Below are 18,257 nucleotides of genomic sequence, written 5' to 3'. Positions count from 1 at the left end.
TTTTAACATTGATGTGGAGGAAAACATTTCCAATTTAATTTCATTCTCAAATTAACATAGTACCTCTCAATTAGACTCTCTGTTACCTTTATGGCTACTTTGGCGCATATGGAAGGCCAAAAACAATTTAGTTTTCAATGGATTCCATGAAAGTCCAACTAGAACTATCCTCACAGCAAAAGCTGAAGTAAAAGATTGGATAAATATTCTTAATCCTCGCGAAAGTTTACTACTTCATGATCAACCTGCAAATCATCAATCATGGTCTGCTCCTTCAGGCACAACAGTCAAATGCAATTTTGACGCAGGATATGACGATCGGACACATTTAGTCACAGGGGGTTGGATAATCCGAAATAATATGGGTATACCTCTTGGATGGGGGGCGTCAAAGTTAGAAACAGCAAATTCAGCATTGGAAGCAGAAATAAAAGCTCTTATTTTCGCTCTTCAACAATCATGGATACGAGGCTATACATCTATCATATTTGAAGGAGACTGTGAAGTCCTGATCAACACATTAAATGGAAAGATTAAAACTGCTTCACTCGCAATGTTTCTAATGGATGTCAATCAATGGTCTCAAAAATTCCATAGTATATGTTTTAAATTTACTAAGAGAAATTGTAATTTTGTAGCTCACAGTTTAGCTAAGTTTGGCTGTATTGTAAATGATTACTATGCTGATTCTGTAACAAAGCCATTTTGGCTTCAAGAAACACTTTGTATTGACCAAGTTTAATAAATACAAAGTGACTTTTGTGGAAAAAAAATACTATAATTAATTAATTATAATCAAAGGTGTTCAAAGTAAATAAAAATACAAGACATATATATATATGCTAGATAAGGATCCGCCCGATGTGCGGATTTAAAGTTTTATAAATAAAGTTAAATTTAACAAAAATATATTAAAATTTGTTGTATGTTATTTATAAGTTTTATTTTTGCTATAATATACTGATTTATATTCATTTACAAATCTTTTATGTATGTTACCACTAAAAACATAATTTTTACACCTAACTATATTGTATGTTACAAATATATTTTTTACCACCACATAGAAAATGTCTGTATGATCACATTAAACCAACTATCATATGTCTTTTTACTTTCATTTTTGAATAGTTTTTTTAATTACTAAAATTATTGGCTCAAGTAAAGGGTATGTAATTGGATTAACATTATAAAATAGATTTCCATATTAGTAGTTCCCTTTTTTAATCAGGTATTGGAAAGTTTCCTTTTTGTTTTTCAATTAGTTAATCAAATTTACATGTCTAGGTTTTTTTACTTTTTTCTCCGCAGGATCCATCTATATATACACCAGAACTCAATACGTTACGTCTATCTGTGTGCAAATCGATCGAGTAATATATTTCTTTCTCATTCGCTTTATTGAATCTCCTTCTCGAGACAGAGCCATGTCGCTGAAACCTAGCGCCAGGACTGAGGCCCGCCGGAACCAGTACAAAGTTACGGTAGATGCGGAGGAGGGACGACGGAGGAGAGAAGACAACATGGTTGAGGTGCGAAAAATCAAACGTGAGGAGAGTCTGATGAAGAAGAGGCGTGAAGCTCTTGATGATTTCTCGGGATTGGTCGACGACGATATGAAGTTGGAGAGTTTGCAAGATATGGTCGCTGGGGTTTGGTCGGAAAATCCTGACTGGCAGCTTAATTCAACTACTCAGATCAGGAAGCTTCTATCTATCCGCAGAAGTCCTCCAATCGATAAAGTGATAGGCTCTGGAGTCGTGCCTCGGTTAGTTGAGTTTCTTAAGAAAGAAGATAACCATAAGATTCAATTAGAGGCAGCTTGGGCTCTAACAAACATTGCATCTGGAACATCGGATCACACAAAGGTTGTAATCGAACACAATGCTGTTCCAATCTTTGTCCAGCTTCTTGCTTCACCCAATGATGATGTCCGCGAACAAGCTGTATGGGGGTTAGGTAACGTTGCTGGTGATTCAAAGCAGTGCCGTGATTATGTTCTTAATTGTGGAGCACTTGTTCCGCTTCTCAATCAGCTTAATGAGCATACCAAATTGTCTATGCTTAGAGAAGTCACATGGACTTTGTCAAACTTGTGTCGTGGTGGTGGCCTGATTAATCCCGAAGCGCTTCAAGCCCTTGAACGATTAATTCATTCTACCGATGAACAAGTCTTGACAGACGCATGTTGGGCACTCAGTTACATCACTAGAGTATCCAATGACAAAATCCAGGCTGTCATCGATTCGGGCTTTGTCCCAAGACTTGTTGAACTTCTCCTCCATCCTTGTATGTCAGTGCTAGTTCCTGCGCTTCGCACGGTTGGAAATATAGTAACGGGAGATGCTCTACAAACACAGTTTGTGATCAATAGTGGTGCTCTGCCTTGTCTTGCCGTCATTCTAACTCAAAACTATAAGAGAAGCATTAAAAAGGAAACTTGTTGGACGATTTCAAACATCACAGCGGGAACCAAAGAACAGATCCAGGCTGTATTAGAGGCTAATTTGATAGCCCCCTTGGTCAAGCTGCTTCAATGTGCTGAATTTGACATTAAGAAAGAAGCTGCATGGGCAATTTCATATGTAGCTTTTGGAGGTTCTCATGATCAGATCAAATACCTTGTAGAACAAGGATGTATAAAACCGTTATGCAATCTCCTACGATGTGTGGATCCAAAAATCATAATTCTCTGCCTTAAAGCATTGGAAAACATTTTAAAAGTGGGAGAGGAAGAGAAGAACTTGGGTAATACAGGGGACATGAACCATTACGCTGAGCTGATTGATGATGCAGGAGGGCTAGACAAGATGGAGGACCTTCAGAACCATGACAACAGTGAGATCTATGACAAGGCTCTAAGAATTATGGAGACATACTGGCTTGAAGAAGATGAGGAAACACAACAATCTCCTGATGGATTCAACTTCAACTGAAGGAATGGAATAAGAAGCTCGTAGCTTGAGCATAGGATTCGAATAAAGTATCTTTCAAATTAAAAAAATAAAATATAACTACTGTATAAAGCTAGGATTGTTCCTGACTACATTGTGATCTCTGCCACGATTATTTTTTTCTTGAAATTTACCTGTAATGATAACATGCCAGTTTGCTTTGATCTATTTTATTCTACTCTGTTTTTGGTGACTTTAAACTTGTTTAAAATCTGTGTCTGAAAATTTAGACAGTATATTTTAATAATTACCACATCTTAGTTTTCTGTTGTCAACTCGTTGCGATAAAACTTGTAATGGATTTCTTTCAATAAAGATGAGCAAATGAGTCTAACCACAGCGATAACACAAAAGTTAAACACATTCCTAAATGCAAAAATGCAGTGGAAACCATAAACCTAACAAACAAGTACATCTGAAAACGCAAATATGATTGCGTCTACTCGGTAACATCACGACTCAATGCAGAAAAGCGAAAAACAAAGTCAAATATCTAGTGTTTAGAACAGATTGATATATTTTTAAACTAATAACAACAAAAGAAGTAGTGTATATATATATATATAATAAATATATAGTTACAAATACATGACAGTCTACGCAAATTTTTAAAAGAATAAAACATTTTCTCTTCGGGAAGCCACAAAGAATAGAGAGTAAAACACTTACATTGTTATACATGAAGTAGTAGTAAACCCTTTCTTCTCAAGCCACGACTGCTCTCTTTCCTTTGCTGTTTTTAGTGTTATCTTTCTTCTTTCTTGAAACGCCTGTGATTGGATGACCCAGAGGACCTGACCACGTCTGGACTTGCGTGCGTTGGTGGTTCGTCTTTGGAAAAATTGAAAGAAGATGATGTGAAGGATGGGACCATGTCTCGTGGCACAAATGTCGGGTCTATATGCTGTGAGGCACCTAATGGTAGGCCCATTGCTCCACCATCTTGGTGCGGTGGCGGAAACTTCTCGCTTTTGCTCTTTGCATTTGCGTGTGTAATTAATCTCCTTCTCTGCTGTTTAGAGTCAAAATATACAAAAGATGATGTAAATAAACGGATCAGTCTTTGTGTGTGTGTGTGTATTTGTAGATATGCCAGAAGCAGAACATTAGTGAAGATTTTTCTTTCCTAAAAACATAAGCATTGGTGGTTTAACAAAAACCATTACTCAGTTCACTTCCTAACATAGACAACAGCCTAAATGCACACAGTACTTGCCTAGAAGCAAACTGATTCGAGCTACAGGAATAAATGTAGAAAAGAAGATATGTTATTGAAAAGAAAACAGTTGGGAGGGACATACATCGACATTTGACTGAAGTTCTGCATTAGCTTCAGGAGCTGGAAGAGCTCGATTTGAACGATCTCTGTGCCGATTCTTCCTTCCACCATCCCCTTGGGCTTTACTAGCAGCTCTTTGTCTGCACAGGATAAAACTGTCAGTCTATGCATGCTAACAAAGACAGTATAAAATAGCTACAGCCTACAAGTAATGGTGGACGCAACAATAATATCTGAATTTCCAAAATAAATGTGTTTCACTCCACTCTATCTGGATGGTAACAGCTTCTATCTAGCCAAAGTCGGATCCTCAACAGGTATATGGTATGGTGGGAAAAACTCTCCACTAAAAAAATCGAGAGAACACAACTAAATACTAAGTGTGACATGGTTTTCTTTTGTGGTTCATTCCTACCAGGAAATAGTGTATAGACTACCCTGCTTTTCAGTATATGAATCATGATTTGAGTGGAGTACACCAAAATATACATAATATTTCAACTATTTGCATCTTCAGCAAAAGTCATGTCAAAATATACATAATATTTCAACTATCCCTTTTTCGATAGCTTGGCATTCGAGAACGTCGGCACATCGTTGCCAACCAACGGGGATTCTACACTGCTAATCGAGTCTGACATTGTCTGGATTGAAAGTTTTCTTGAATGTTTAATCCACAGGCAGCACTGGATAGATTTATACAAGTCTTGGGAGGTAAATCCCTTAAGAAAATTGGAAACTTTCCATGCAAAACGGTAAGAATGCAAAATGGTAAGAATGCAAATTTTCTTATTTTATCAGTTTTCCTTTTGTGATAAAAAGGAAAAATTCTGGTAATTAAGTCCCTAAAAAGAAAATGGGCCGAACAACTCGGCAATATTTTACAAGGGTACTCGGACCCATAAGGATTGACAATAAAAAAGCGGAAAACAAATTCAATTTTAAACGTCCAAGGCACCAGACAGATCTGCTTGAAAACTCTCGGCGTTCGAGCCGAATGGATGTTCAACGGATTCCGGAGCCGTCGTCTCCGGGGGGGGGGGGGGGGGGAAATCCATAACCGAGCTGGTCCGGGGACATGGTAAGGTCATTTTCATTCAGCTCGAGGACATCGATCGCTGTGACAGTCTTCTCGGCTTCGGCCTTTTTCTCGTTAATCTCCTTAACTCGCTCCTTAGGAATGACGGCCCCATTCTCAATCAGATATTGTACAGCTTCCTGTACTCCGGTGGCTTGGTTCAGCAGATCTTCCAGGGGGCGAACTTTCACCTGCTCAACTAGATAGGCCTTGACCTTGTCTAATCGGTTTTGCGCTTTCTTCGCTGTTTGCTCCACCTTCTCCCAACGATCCTTCCGAAGTCTCTTAACTTCGAAATTGAGCTGAACCTTCAACCCGTCGCATGATTCCTGCAGTTCGGCTTTCTCTTCTTCTAGAGTAAGCGCTCGGGAGTTCAGTTTGCTAACCCTCAGTTCGGTGTTGGCAATGATGCCATCTTTTTCAGCGATAAGAGCTTCAAGCTCCTTGATTCTCTCGTCCTTCGCCCTGCTAGCGGCTCGGATCTCTTCTGCGCATTCTTTCACCTTTTCGAGTTCAAGCTCGGACCCCTTGCTGGTTTTGACTCGTCTATCATACGACTGAACCAGCGCATTCATCTTGGCGGCAGTCTGTGGATTCAAAGAATATACGTCAGTTTGAAGCTTTGTTGGATAAATAAAACTTTAATAGGTTGATGAGAATAGTAAGACGAACCATTAAGTGCGATTCAGCGACATCGAGGAATGCTTGCTTGAATTCCAATTCGTCCGCTGACGGAAGGATTCGGCAGGAAGTCTTCAGGGTCCGGAAAAGCTCGCCCGAAGCCTCGCGATTGGTCACCAAGGGATAATTGCCAAAATAGTGATATATGGTTTTAGAATGTATATATATGGTTTTTGGGTTTTAGAAACCCTTAAGTTATTTTCTAGCAGTTTTTGAGAGAAGGATATTGAGAGCTTTTGGGAGAGAGAGATTTGCTTTGTAGAGAAGAATTCTTGAACTCCCTCTTCTACTTTTTAATATCTATTGCATGTTATTCAGAATTATGATTTGTTCTTCATTAAACATGTCTGAGTAATTTGCTTGTTAGGTTTAGGGTTTTTCATAGGGTTTTTATGATTTATTAGATCTGAGATTTTTAGGGTTCTTAATCTTTTATGATCTTCATCCTTGGTTGTTCTTCACAATAATTCTTGATTGATCACCTAGAATTGTTATCTTAGGGAAATAAATTGATATGAGAATATTATTGTTTTCCTGATTAAACCATTGATGAGCAGAATTGTTTATTACAAAGAGATTTGAATTGATAATTCTGTGAACTTATCTAAACCTGTTCTTAAAGCTGATTTTTAACTTGGAATTTTACAAAGAGATTTGGATTTTCTGGTTTTAAATTTAGATATTATTTGCAGTGAGAACTGATTTAATTTACCAAGAGTTTAGAGTTCTAGATCTGATCTTTATTGCTTGAACCTTAATTAATTTTTCTGATTTAATATTTCATAATTTCCTGAGAAATTCCCTAGGCTTAGCTCTTTTGATTTTCTGAATTCACAACACTTTTATTTAAATATTTGCATTGCTTTATTTTAATTCAATTTAACTTGTTTAGCGTAATTTACAAAACTTTACAATCTATTGTGTTTGATCTTGAGTCTCTGTGGATTCGACCCCTAAGTACTGCAGTGATCTCTTGTTTGAGAGAGTAGCTCTAGGGATTAATTTGAGCCTATCAAATTTTGGCGCCGTTGCCGGGGACTCTCTGATCTACCATTAGATTTAAGTTTTTAATTTCGTCTAAACTTTTATTTTTATTTTTCTGCTTACACGTTTTTGTTTTTCTTCTCTTTGGTGTTTCAGGTGCATGCCTCCTAGACCTCACACAAGGAGCAACTAATCTGGTCCTACTGTGAATTTGACAAACAAAGAGTTGGGAAAACTGGAACGTGAGAACAGAAAGGCAGCTAAATCTCTGAAGATGGTTAATACAATCATTCTGATGCGTGATGAGGCTGGTGTTTTGAGGGATCAAAAGGGCCACTTGCGCAATGAGCAGGGCCAAAAGCTTGATGCAGAAGGGAACGTGATCCCTGAACATGTTGTCAACGAGCAGGCTGTTGTGAACCAGCAAGCTGGTGTCGTTGATAATCCGGATCTGGGTGTCGATCGACACCAACCAGGTGGCATCGATCGACACCAACCTGCAGACGTGCGTGGAGCTGCCAACCACGTACAGAACCCAGTTCGACGACAGGAGAACAACCGGGATCTGATCAGGACCATTGCTGACTACAATCGGGCTGATCTGGTGTATGAGAACCGGTCTGCTATTGTTCCTCCCCCTTTTCAGAGGAATGATTTTGAGTTGAAACCTGCATACTTTCAACTAGTTGGGCAGAGACCTTTCTCTGCTTTGCCCAATGAGAAGCCCCTGGATCACATTGAGCATTTTGAGGATCTGGTGACTAGCATCAAGGCTAATGGGGTAACTGAGGACTACATCTTCTGCAAACTCTTCCCTTACTCACTTGCAGGAGAGGCATCTCAATGGTTGAAACAGCTGCCTGCTGGATCATTAACAAGCTGGCGTGATGTCAAGGTGGCCTTTCTCAACCACTTCTATGATGATGCAATGTCAGATGAGTTGAGAATCAAGCTGTCTTCCTTCAAGCAGAGACCAGATGAAGCTTTCAAAGCAGCTTGGGTGAGATTCAAGGCTTACCAAAGGGACTGTCCACACCATGGTTTCTCAAGAGTTCAACTGCTAAGTATCTTCTTCAGAGGGTGTGACTGGGAGTATCAGTTGGCTTTAGATGCTGCAAGTCATGGGAATTTCAAGACAAGATTGCCAGTAGATGCTGAATTGTTGATTGAGAACTTAGCTGCTAGCAATAGTACTAAGAGAGCAGATGCTGAAAGGAAGAGACTACATGGAGGATATGACTCACACCAGTTAGCTTCTGTTAATGCTAAGCTGGATTCTGTGCATAATCTCCTTGTGGGTAAGAAACCTGTTCATTTTGCTGCTGACGTTGAGACATATGAGCCAGAATCTGATCAAGGAAATTATGAAGAAGAAGAGGTGAACTATGTCTATGGGAATCAGGGGCAGAGGTTTGGAAATCAGCAAGGTAGTAGGCCTTACAGTGGAAACAGCCAGCGCAGTAACTTTCAGGGCAACTCTTCTGGTTTCACACCCAAACCTGAATATCAGAAGCAGCAACAAAACAGTGGATTCACAAGGACTTATGGCAACAACTCATATCAGTCTCCGCCTCCTAAGTCTACTGAAACTAGTAAGATGGAAGCTATGCTTGAGCAGCTTTTGCAAGGCCAAGAGCAGATGACAGTGACTTTCAATGGGAAGCTGGACAATGTCTACACTGATCTTAATGGGAAGTTTGAAGCTTTGAACATCCATGTCAAGAAGCTGGAAAGTCAGGTTGCGCAAACTGTTGGGTCTGTGCAAAGGCAAGAAGGCTATCTCCCTTCAAGAACTGAATCAAATCCTAAACATTCTTGCAATGCAGTGACTTTGAGAAGTGGCAAACAACTCCATCCTATACTCCAGAAGAATCAAACTGATGATCTACAGGAGTTGATTGATATAGACGACGAAGAAGATGTTTCTGCCGAGCCAGTATCGACCGACACACATGGGCATCGGTCGACACCCAAACCATGCGAAGTTTCGGACAAAATCCCAGAACAAAGCGTCGATCGACACCAACCAGGTGGCATCGATCGACGCCAACCACGGACAGAAACTGCGAATGTGAAGTCTTCTACTCCAGTTGCAGAAAGAGTCTACATACCTAAGGTTCCATTCCCCAAGATTCCAAGGAAGTCTAAACAAGAGCTAGATGATGCCAAGTGCAAAGCCATGATGGATAAGCTTATTCTTGAGTTGCCTTTGGTTGATGCTGTTAAGACTTCTCCAATGCTTAGGAGATATGTCAAGAGGATGGTAACCAAGGATTTTAATGTTGAGCAAGGAGTTATGATGATATCAGCCCAAGTCAGTGCCATTATTCAGAACAAGATCCCAGAAAAACTTCCTGATCCAGGGAGCTTTGTTCTTGATTGCACTATCTTCACTGACAGATTTGCTAGATCTTTGTGTGATCTTGGTTCTAGTGTCAACCTTATGCCAAGATCAGTAGCACTCAGCCTGGGAATGACAGACTTCCAGCCTACTAAGCTCACTCTCATCCTTGCTGACCGGTCTGTTCGCATTTCGGATGGTGTTCTTGAAGATGTTCCAATTAAGATTGGTGAGTGCTTGATACCTACTGATTTTGTGGTGTTAAAGTATGAGGAGGAACCCAAGGACCCTCTTATTCTGGGAAGATCATTCTTAGCTACTGCTGGAGCTATAATTGATGTCAAGAAGGGTCAGATTGGTCTCAACATTGGTGATTTACAAATGCGCTTTGACATGGAGAAACTGGTTAAGAGGCCAACCATTGATGGCCAGACATTCTATGTAGACACATTGTCTAATCTGGCTGAAGAGATATTCCAGGAGCTGCATCCTGAGGATCCTTTAGAGAGAGCATTGGTTGCTTCTGCTGAAGAAGCTGAGCATCTAGATGACATTGCTGCTGGGTATGTCAAACTGCTTGATGCTAATGAACAAGTGAAGAAGCTGGTTGCACAAGAGGAATTGGTTTGTACTTCTTCACAAGCTGCAAAGGTTTCTGATTGGAGTCTTGAAAGAGCTCCAAAGGTTGATCTCAAGCCACTTCCTGCAGGTTTAAGGTATGCATATCTAGGTGAGAACTCTTCCTATCCTGTTATTGTTAGTGCTTCCTTAAACAATGCAGAGCTCACTTTATTGCTAAGCAAGCTGCGCAAGTTTCGCAAGGCTCTTGGCTATTCTCTTGATGACATTGCAGGAATCTCTCCAGACTTGTGTATGCATAGGATTCATCTTGAGGAAGGAGCTAAAACATCCATTGAGCATCAGAGGAGGCTGAATCCAAATCTGCAAGATGTTGTAAAGAAGGAGATCATGAAACTGCTGAATGCTGGGATCATCTATCCAATATCTGACAGCAATTGGGTTAGTCCGGTACATGTTGTTCCTAAGAAAGGTGGAGTTACAGTGGTGAAGAATGACAAGAATGAGCTGATCCCTACAAGGACAATTACTGGTCATAGGATGTGCATCGATTACAGGAAGCTGAATGCTGCAACAAGGAAAGATCACTTCCCACTTCCTTTCATTGACCAGATGTTGGAGAGGTTAGCTAATCATCCATACTACTGCTTTTTGGATGGTTACTCAGGCTTTTTCCAGATTCCTATTCATCCTGATGACCAAGAGAAGACCACCTTCACTTGTCCCTATGGTACCTTCGCTTACCGCAGAATGCCTTTTGGTCTCTGTAATGCTCCTGCAACATTTCAGAGATGCATGATATCAATCTTCACTGATATGATTGAGGATTATATGGAGGTGTTTATGGATGATTTTTCAGTTTATGGATCTTCATTCAAAAGCTGTTTGGATAATCTCTGTAAGGTGCTAGCAAGGTGTGAAGAGAAGCATTTGGTGCTAAACTGGGAAAAATGTCATTTTATGGTTAGAGATGGCATAGTGCTGGGCCACAGGGTTTCAGAAGCTGGAATAGAAGTTGACCGCGCTAAGATAGAGGTGATGACAAGTCTTCAACTACCAGAGAATGTGAAGGCAGTGAGGAGCTTTCTTGGACATGCAGGGTTCTATAGGCGATTTATCAAAGATTTCAGCAAGATAGCAAGACCACTTTCTGCTTTGTTGTGCAAAGATGTCAAGTTTGAATTCACTGATGAATGTCGCATAGCCTTTGAGAGGATTAAGCAGGAGCTTGTGAGTGCACCTATTGTTCAGCCACCAGATTGGGATCTTCCTTTTGAAGTAATGTGTGATGCTAGTGACTTTGCAGTGGGAGCAGTGCTGGGACAAAGAAAAGATAAGAAACTTCATGCAATCTACTATGCAAGCAGGACACTTGATGAGGCACAAAGGAATTATGCAACAACAGAAAAGGAGTTGTTGGCTGTGGTGTTTGCTTTTGAGAAGTTTAGATCTTATCTGGTTGGTTCAAAGGTCATTGTTCATACTGATCATGCTGCATTGAGGTACTTGATGCAGAAGAAGGATGCTAAGCCTAGACTTTTGAGATGGATCCTTCTTCTACAAGAGTTTGACATTGAAGTGAGGGATAAGAAGGGGATAGAGAATGGTGTTGCTGATCACTTGTCCAGGATTAGGATTGATGATGATGTCCCAATTCGTGATTGTCTACCTGAGGAGCATGTGTACCTTGTTGAAATTGGGTTTCGGACTGATGATTTCAAGAGTTTATCTTCGGATGCATGTGGTGTCGATCGACACCATACTGGCATCGATCGACACCCTTTGTTTCCCGAATCAGATTGGTCGAATGATGGAGATTTAGCTGCTGTGGCTAGCTCCAATCAACCTTGGTATGCTGATATTGCCAATTATCTTGCTGCAGAGGTAGAACCTGATCAATTCACAGGCTATCATAAGAAGAGGTTCTTGAGAGAGCTAAGGAGATATTATTGGGATGAGCCTTATCTGTATAAGCATTGCAGTGATGGTGTATACAGAAGATGTCTAGCTGAGACAGAAGTTCCTGATGTTCTTTTTCACTGTCATGGATCAGATTATGCTGGACACTTTGCTACTTTCAAGACAGTGTCTAAGGTTCTACAAGCTGGGTTTTGGTGGCCAACAATGTTCAAGGATGCTAATGAGTTTGTTTCCAGATGTGATGCTTGTCAGCGGAAAGGTCAGATTAGTAAGAGGCATGAGATGCCACAAAACTTTATCCTTGAGGTTGAAGTTTTTGATTGCTGGGGCATTGACTTTATGGGACCATTCCCTTCCTCTTACAAGAATGAATACATCTTAGTGGCTGTTGACTATGTCTCCAAGTGGGTTGAAGCAATTGCAAGTCCAACCAATGATTCTGCTGTGGTTCTTAAGCTGTTTAAGACCATTATCTTTCCAAGGTTTGGAGTTCCTAGAATTGTCATCAGTGATGGAGGTAAGCACTTTATCAATAAAGTGTTTGAGAAGCTGCTGAAAAAGTATGGTGTTCAACATAGAGTGGCTAGCCCATATCATCCTCAGACCAGTGGACAAGTTGAAGTTTCCAATAGGCAGATTAAGGAGATTCTAGAGAAAACAGTGGGTGTTACAAGAAAAGATTGGGCTATGAAGCTTGATGATGCACTTTGGACATATAGGACTGCTTATAAGACACCACTTGGGACTACTCCTTTCCATCTGCTTTATGGGAAAGCCTGTCATCTTCCAGTGGAGTTAGAGCACAAAGCAGCATGGGCAGTTAAATTGATGAATTTTGATGCCAAGACAGCTTCAGAGAGAAGGTTAGTGCAGTTGAATGAGTTAGATGAGCTGAGATTTCATGCATTTGAGAATTCCAAGCTGTACAAGGAGAGGACCAAGGCTTATCATGATAAGAAGATCATCTCCAGACACTTTGAACCTAATGACCAGGTTCTCCTTTACAATTCCCGCTTGAAGCTGTTTCCTGGAAAGCTGCGTTCCCGATGGTCTTGTCCTTTTACTGTGCAAGAAGTCAGACCATATGGAGCTATTGTGCTGTTGAACTCCAAAGGAGAGAAATTTACTGTTAATGGCCAAAGGGTGAAACACTATTGGGCAAAAGCTGAGATACCAGACGGACACATTGTGCGTTTGGAGGATGCACCCTCTGCCTAATCCGCTGCCAAGTCAAGCTAATGACTTAAAACAAACGCTGGGTGGGAGGCAACCCACTGGTAAGAATTAATTATTTTGAATTTTTGCTTTGTAGGATCACTAACATATTAATTTTTGGTTTTGAGTTTTATTATTTCAGGAAAAAAAAAATAAAAAACTTACAGATACCATTGATTAGAGCGAGCATCGACCGACACCACTTAAGGAGCATCGGTCGACACTCTTATGGACAGAGGCGAGAAAACGGGCCATCGGTTTGATTTTTGCTGGGTTTCAGTTGAATGGGCTTGGGATCGAAACTGGGCCGGGTCCAACAGAAGGAGCATCGATCGATGCTACCTTATATCGGCATCGATCGATACCACTTAAACCCGAGGAAGACCGATTAAAATTGCGAGACTTCGTCTTCTTCCTCATTTCACCCCCAAATCGACTAAACCCTAAATTGCTCATAACTCTCTCATTTCAGCTCCGTTTTGAGTGATTCCAAGCTCTAATCCACTCGATTTTCTCTCCTCTACCTGGATCTAGTGTCAATTTCGTGTTTTGGAGTGATGAAAGCCAACAAGAGGACTCGAAAGAACGACGGCGAAGCTTCTTCTTCAGCTCAGCCACCTCGTCAATCCGACCGCCGTCCGCCTCCGCGAGCTCCGGCGGACCTTCCCCAGCCTCCACGATGTTCGACGACAGCCTCAGCAACCTTACCTGACCTCTCTCTTCCATCTCCCATTCAATCAAGGTTCCCATGGCCAAAAGAAGAAGGTCAACCAATTCCATCAGAGAGAGAATGGCCTCAACACAAGCTTCCTGAGTTTAATAAGCCTGAATTCATCAACAGGCCAGTGGGTGTTTGGGGAGAGTATGAAACAATGCTCTACAATGCATGGTTGGGAGTTGAGATTGAGCCTACAAGGTTTGTTGATCCAGTCATTCTTCGTAGGTTGGGAACTCATGATGAGGTCTTGGATTTGATTGATAGGATGGGATTAGGAACTGTTTGTACTAGGCAGTATGATTTGTACCCGGATTTAGTGCGACAGTTCATGGCATCAGTTAGGATTACTTACCGAAATGAGCGAGCACCAGATGCGTTTGGGGGTGCATTGCATTTCTTCATCAATGGAATGCCTTATGATATCAATTTTGCTCATTTGTGTGATGTGTTTCGCTGGACTCGTTTTTATCAGAATGTTGTTTTGCCTAAGCACTATGAGGATCTCTCTCCTTTGTGGTCCTACATAGGACTTGGTCCTTATAATTCCAAGAAGATGCTTCAATCAGAGGTTTGCCATCCCGTACTACGGTATGTTCTTAGGGCTGTTGCTACCACTTTGCAGTGTAAGATGGAGCCTAATAAGATGCGAGCAGCAGAGCTTAATTTTCTGAACATTGCTTTGCATTCCATGATCCCTTCTTTGGCTTCTGCTGAACGTCGCGACCCTCAGTGCCTCAACCTTGGGGCTATTTTCGCACATCACTTGGTTGAGCTTCAGACCAAGCCATTCTCGGGTACTGGAGTTAAGAGAGAGGCTGTGGGGAGCCTTATTACTGCTATGCTTCAGTTCAATAAGATTCCTATTACTGGTTATAGTGTTATCACTAGGAGAGCACTTTGTCCGCCTTCCACGACCTGATCTTACCACCATCGCACTCTGTAGTGATGATCCTGAGCAGTTGCGTTTTCGCCCTTCGCCCTTTATGTTGTTTATGCTCCTTCCCGTCGCCATTGCACTTCGCGGACTACTACTGATGCTGCAGCTGCTACTAACCCTGCTGGGGGTTTTGAGACTGGTTCTTCTTCTGGGACTGCGGCATTTGAGTTTCCCGAGCCATCAGAGGATCCTGCTACTATGGACCAGGGAGCTCATCAGACTTATGTGGTTTCTGCTTTGCGTGCCATCTGGAATGGCATGGCTCGACTCTCACAGTGTGGCTGCATTCGTCCTACCAGGCGTACTAGGCGCAGGTCCCCTTCGCCATCTTCACCATCTGCTGAGGATGCTGACGATACTGATGATGATGGTGGTGCTGATGATGTTTCTGTTACATTTTAGCTTCTGATCCTGGTTTTTCTTTATTTTTTTCCTTTCCTAGGATTGAGTCATTTTTATTCTTGCTTTGAGTCAGTTTGTGTTTGAAAGTTGTTTGGATTTATGAACTATCTATCTATCATGTTGCTTTTAACCTGTGTTTGTGTTTGAGTGCTTCTTAACAGAATTAACATCAAAGGATTGACCCAACAACACACACAACTAACTGCAACTAACAAGGAGATTCGGCCAGAATTCACCATTCGCCGAAGGTGTCGATCGATGCTGCCTTGCATGGTATCGATCGACACCACTGGGTAACCCGAGAATCTGTTCACTTTTTCATTCAATTTTTCAACACAATTTTTGTTTCTTGACTTTTCCCTTCTTTGATAACACTGGGGACAGTGTTGTTTAAGTCTGGGGGAGGTTAGTACTAACTACTTACTTGGTTTTTGTGTCTTGTGTCAAAACTGTATTTTTGTTTTTATTGAGTCAAATTTTTCAAAAATTTCTGTTGAATTATGATCTCTAACTGATGGTTCTTGTTCTTTGGCTAACACTCTAATGATTCTTGACTAAGCTTGACCTCAGAACTGAAGTGTGGAAAGACTATGAGCTGCATCAACAATCCTGAAAGCCCTTATTCAAAGGATATCTAGTTCAACTAATGCTGTCTCAACTTTTATCAAGATTTTAACTGGACTTAATCTCTTACTTTGGGGTTGGAAATCAGTGGACTAGACTTCTTCTTCAGGCCATACAAGACAGTGCAATTTTTCAAAGTATGTCTCCCCTCTCTCTTTCCCTTTAGTGCTTAAAATCAAAAAAAAAAAAAAGAGAAATAAAAGATGAGATGATTTTGATCAGTTTAGAGAGGTAGGTAAATTACCAGTGACCTCATTATTCTACTCTTGAGTCAAATGATCACACAAAGCTTGGAAGCGAGGGGTAGGTAAATTACCAATGACCCCGGTATTCGCTTACACCTTTGCTAAAAAAGAATAAGAATAAGAAAAAAAAAAAGGAAGTGAGAAAAGGGAGAGGAAAGGAGATGTAAGAAGAATGTCTTGGCCTGAAGAGAGTCCATATGCCACTGTTTGAATACCACAAGGTAAGAACTCACCTGTACTTGCTTTAATTTATGTAATGAGATGGCAATGGTTAGACTAGAGATTCCAGAGGATTGTGGGATTTGAGTAAGGAATGTTGATGCTTTTCAATTGACAAAGTATATGAAGTAAGTTCTTGAGAGTCAAGGCGATAAAGAGTGCGAAGATCAGTTACCAGCAGTTGAGTGAATTCTATGTTTTCAAACCTCTTTCACAGGTTTAAGTTTCTGTTTTGCTTGAGGGCAAGCAAAGGCTAAGTCTGGGGGAGTTGATATATCATGGTTTTTACGGTTTTTAACCATGATATAAGTGTGCTTTTTGAGTCTTTTGATTTGTTTCTAGGTTATTTTTGAGTCTTAACAGGTTATTTAGGAATTTGGCACGAATGGAGCAATATGGAACAATCTGGATCATTTTGGAGCACTTTACCAAAGGAAATTAAGTTGGAGTCGGATCAGAGACCAAGCATCGATCGACACCAATTAAGGAGTATCGATCGACACTCGTGTTTACCCGACGAGAGAACAACAAATTTGGAAGTTTTACAAATTTGCCCAAAGTCTTCTATAATTGCAACATAAGCCCCTGGACGTATTTTAGGATGTATATATATGGTTTTTGGGTTTTAGAAACCCTTAAGTTATTTTCTAGCAGTTTTTGAGAGAAGGATATTGAGAGCTTTTGGGAGAGAGAGATCTGCTTTGTAGAGAAGAATTCTTGAACTCCCTCTTCTACTTTTTAATATCTATTGCATGTTATTCAGAATTATGATTTGTTCTTCATTAAACATGTCTGAGTAATTTGCTTGTTAGGTTTAGGGTTTTTCATAGGGTTTTTATGATTTATTAGATCTGAGATTTTTAGGGTTCTTAATATTTTATGATCTTCATCCTTGGTTGTTCTTCACAATAATTCTTGATTGATCACCTAGAATTGTTATCTTAGGGAAATAAATTGATATGAGAATATTATTGTTTTCCTGATTAAACCATTGATGAGCAGAATTGTTTATTACAAAGAGATTTGAATTGATAATTCTGTGAACTTATCTAAACCTGTTCTTAAAGCTGATTTTTAACTTGGAATTTTACAAAGAGATTTGGATTTTCTGGTTTTAAATTTAGATATTATTTGCAGTGAGAACTGATTTAATTTACCAAGAGTTTAGAGTTCTAGATCTGATCTTTATTGCTTGAACCTTAATTAATTTTTCTGATTTAATATTTCATAATTTCCTGAGAAATTCCCTAGGCTTAGCTCTTTTGATTTTCTGAATTCACAACACTTTTATTTAAATATTTGCATTGCTTTATTTTAATTCAATTTAACTTGTTTAGCGTAATTTACAAAATTTTACAATCTATTGTGTTTGATCTTGAGTCTCTGTGGATTCGACCCCTAAGTACTGCAGTGATCTCTTGTTTGAGAGAGTAGCTCTAGGGATTAATTTGAGCCTATCAGGTATCTCCCTCTGCAACGTTGGATGGCTCGATATCTTCTCCGGGTGCCTGAATAGGGTCGGTGACGGTCTGGTCCGGGGTAGGATCAACTTCGGTTAGACCCTGGGATGGACCGATCTCGGCTTCAATGGCAGCTTGAGTGTCTCGGCGAACAATCTGGAGATCTTTGGATTCCATGACACGGCATCCGACAGATCGTCCTAGCGAACTGGCGAAACTTGGAAAATTTGTCCTAGCTTTGCCCATTGATGTTTCGATACGGATACGAGTGATAAAATCCCACTGACGATGGTTCCCGGTTAGCAAAGCGTCTCTGACAAGGAGATAGTTCGGAGCTAGGCGCGTTGCACAAAACGGACGATCTGGAAGCAGAGACACGAAAAAGTTAAAACTGGTCAGAGGTGCCGAAGTCAATTAAAATACTAGAAATATAAATCTACCAGGATTTTCATTCCACACTCTCCGGTGAAAACCCAACGGGTTAGCAAATGAGTACTGGTCGACGCGGACGAAGAAGTATTGGTTCGTATACTTCTTGAATTTATTCACTCTTTTACCGACAAGAAAATTATGAGCCGGCCTCATGTTCACTTTCCAGCGATTCGAACTCTTCGATAACTT

General features: G+C 40.5%; 2 pseudogenes; one reads left to right on the top strand and one right to left on the bottom strand.

Moving 5' to 3' along the window:
• The first annotated feature begins 1,427 nt into the window (after positions 1-1,427).
• LOC104772412 (importin subunit alpha-1 pseudogene) lies at positions 1,428-2,961 on the top strand (annotated as a pseudogene).
• A 4,958-nt stretch (positions 2,962-7,919) lies between these two features.
• On the bottom strand, positions 7,920-8,020 carry LOC147918691 (small nucleolar RNA R71; annotated as a pseudogene).
• Between the last annotated feature and the right edge of the window lie 10,237 nt (positions 8,021-18,257).

Source organism: Camelina sativa, chromosome 20 (genome assembly GCF_030686135.1).
Source record: "Camelina sativa cultivar CO46 ecotype springtype chromosome 20, ASM3068613v1".
Taxonomy (NCBI): domain Eukaryota; kingdom Viridiplantae; phylum Streptophyta; class Magnoliopsida; order Brassicales; family Brassicaceae; genus Camelina; species Camelina sativa.
Note: the sequence above shows the minus strand (reverse complement) of the source record. Positions and strands in the feature narration are given on the sequence as shown.